The sequence below is a fragment of the Gossypium hirsutum genome, chromosome D05 (assembly GCF_007990345.1).
Source record: "Gossypium hirsutum isolate 1008001.06 chromosome D05, Gossypium_hirsutum_v2.1, whole genome shotgun sequence".
NCBI classification, from domain to species: domain Eukaryota; kingdom Viridiplantae; phylum Streptophyta; class Magnoliopsida; order Malvales; family Malvaceae; genus Gossypium; species Gossypium hirsutum.
In genome coordinates this window covers 1190298-1193076 of record NC_053441.1, presented here as the reverse complement: position 1 = coordinate 1193076, position 2779 = coordinate 1190298, and the positions used below count along the sequence as shown (strand labels likewise).

Here is a 2779-nt window from a genome sequence, read left to right as displayed (position 1 = left end):
TTGGAATTTAAATTTTCTATTTCTTAGATTTAAAACCTAATTACAATTGTGAATACAATTAAAATTCTTTAGTTAAATTTAAGTTTATATCAGTATTTTGATAAGAATTGAAATCGAGCAGAGAATTTGGAGGAAAGAAAAAGGAGAAAAGGAAGAAAGAGAGGAGAAAACAGATAACAAATTTCTTCTGTAATTCGATAACTTCCTTTCCATGCAGCACTTGCATATTTCAAGCAAAAGAAAACATAAAAAACAGTAACTAATACTCACCAAAATGCACCGTCCAATTAACAACTAAAACTCACCGTTTAACTAATACCCAAAACTCCTCCCCGTTTTCAGTAACTAAATCAATTTTAGCTAATTCTTTTTCCTGCTATTATTCTATCCCGTAACAATACTCCCTCCCACAAACACATCCTTGACCTCAAGGATGAAGATGAGGAAATTTGGACTGAATCGCAGATAAAGGCTCCCATGTTGCATCTTCCAGTAACTTGATCAAATTCTTGTTGCCACACATTCAGGCTTCATCAAGTGGAGTGTTTCCCCATCTGTCTTTGGAAAAAAAAAACACTAGCCCCAGCCTCTACCAAAGCTTTACCATGATATATAAGCCCTCAGAGGCAGCTACAAGAAGGGGGGTTCGATGGTCGTAACCTCTAGAGTTAGGATCAACTCCATTAGACAAAAGCCTTCTCAAAAAGTTTGAGTCCCCCTTTGCAACTGCCGTACACAGATAACTACCAGCATCATCTATGTTTAAGGAAGCTCCTTCTTTAATTAGTCGTGTCCATTTTTTATTGATTCTAGCAAGGGTGTATTTCCGAACTTATCTTTAAGATTGATATCTACCGGGTGTCGAATAAGGAAACTTGTAATATCTTCATATCCTTTCGATGCAGCAAGATGCAAGGGAGATCTTCCATCACAATCGGTTTTGTTAGGATCAGCTCCCGCTCGTATCAAACTTTTGAGCTGATAAAAATCTCCATTATATGCAGCACCATTCATCCTCAAAGCTAGCTCAGCTTCTTGTCTTCTGATGTGAAATGAGATGTCCAATTCCAGTTGCCTAACTCGGAGATTGGATTCTTTTCCCTCCAACACACCATGACAAACAAAATAGAGTTGATCCACAACATTTCCCTGTTCCATTATTGCTTCTCCTGGGAGAAAAAATTCTTCATGGAGTCTAATAATAATCTGATTAATAAACTCTGAAGAGCATTCCTTGAAAAGAGATGCATTTTCAATGTATGGCAAATATAAAGATTGGGAAATCTTAGCTCTAATAGAGATGGGAATATCCTGAAGAACGGCAGCCTCAGTGTATGTGCTTTCGTACTGTAAACGCAAGTGGCCTTTGATCTGATTACGGAGATCCCTTTCAAGTTTATTTCTGTTCATATACTTAATAATATCTGCCATTTTATCTCTGAACTTCTCTGTCTTGGATCCTTTTACGATTAATGCTGTCATGTTACTAATGAGATAGGCACCAAGAATCATGTCAAAGGAGACATATATCATTATGAATATCATTTCCCTCATATTGACTGCATGTATGTCTTCATATTCCATGTCAAATGCCAAAGCAGCATTTCCCGCAACTGTATGGCCATGGTCCCCAGAAAGTCCAGATGCTATAAAAATACCCTGCTGCTGTGCCCTTTGAAGCTCTTGCTCTAGTTCTGTAAGCCTGAGTCGACTACTCTCAAGCTGCTGGACATAGGCTTTTGTCCTCAATCTACTCTTCCTTGCAGCTTCTCGATTCTGAGCAAGCCTGCGAAGAGTCTTTTGATCACTACTTTTTGACTTGGACCATATTCACCATTACAGCTCCATGTCGAACTCCATGAAGCTGGTTTTTATGGTCAGTGTCAACATCAGTCGAAGTGTCAGTCTATTGGCTATTATCGGCAAGGCCAGAGTCAGCCCAGTTCTCAATTTGGCCATTTTCCAACAAGGCACCCAATGTTGCGCCCTTCTGGTCCATGAATCGCCCTGTATCCAAACACCCAATTCCACTTGAAACTGTCGCTGTTGCACCAATGCTCGTGTTCAAGGCGCCATAGTGCAAGGTATTAGCAACAACACCAACATTGTTGGATTTTAAACTAGAAATGGAGCATTGCTGTTTCAAGTTGACCAGCTCCCTCATCGGATCCCTAAATGGCCCACATCCAAAACGATCTTGGAGGCTCTTAATGTACGCCGGCCATAACAACATTTGCAAACCACCCTGCCTCTGTGAATAGAAATGACGCCATTCCAATGCTCTGCCTTCTAAGTTCAACATCACCATGCGAACCTTACTCACTTCAGGTATGCCTTCCGCTTCAAAATACTGTTCCAATTTGGTCCACCATCCCCGGAAATCATTACCATCGAACTTAGGACACTCTAATCGACTGGTTCTAGTAAAAACTCCCGCCACATAGGAAGGATCTCGCACATGCACACTACCTCCATCCGGAACAAAGGGTTCCGTCTGTCCTGGCAGTAAATTGGTGGTTTTAGGTAAAAACCCAGGAGGAGCTCCCAAAACCCCCTTACCCTTATCAGCTGCAGCAGTTACCGATGAACCAGTTGGTGGTGGCCCGAAATACTGAACCAACAGCGACTGTAAATCACCTCGAACCGCCGTTTTGAACTCCTGTAATTGGGAGTCCAGCTTGGCCTCCAGATGCGCGAATTCCTCTTGGATTTTGGAGATTTCCTGCTGCATCGTGCTCACCTCTTTTTGCAACCTTGTCGAAACACCACCGCCGGCCAT

At 41.6% G+C, this 2779-nt stretch overlaps 1 pseudogene; it reads right to left on the bottom strand.

The window, feature by feature from the left end:
- Positions 1 to 1550: 1550 nt before the first annotated feature.
- Positions 1551 to 2779, bottom strand: LOC107944381 (uncharacterized; annotated as a pseudogene).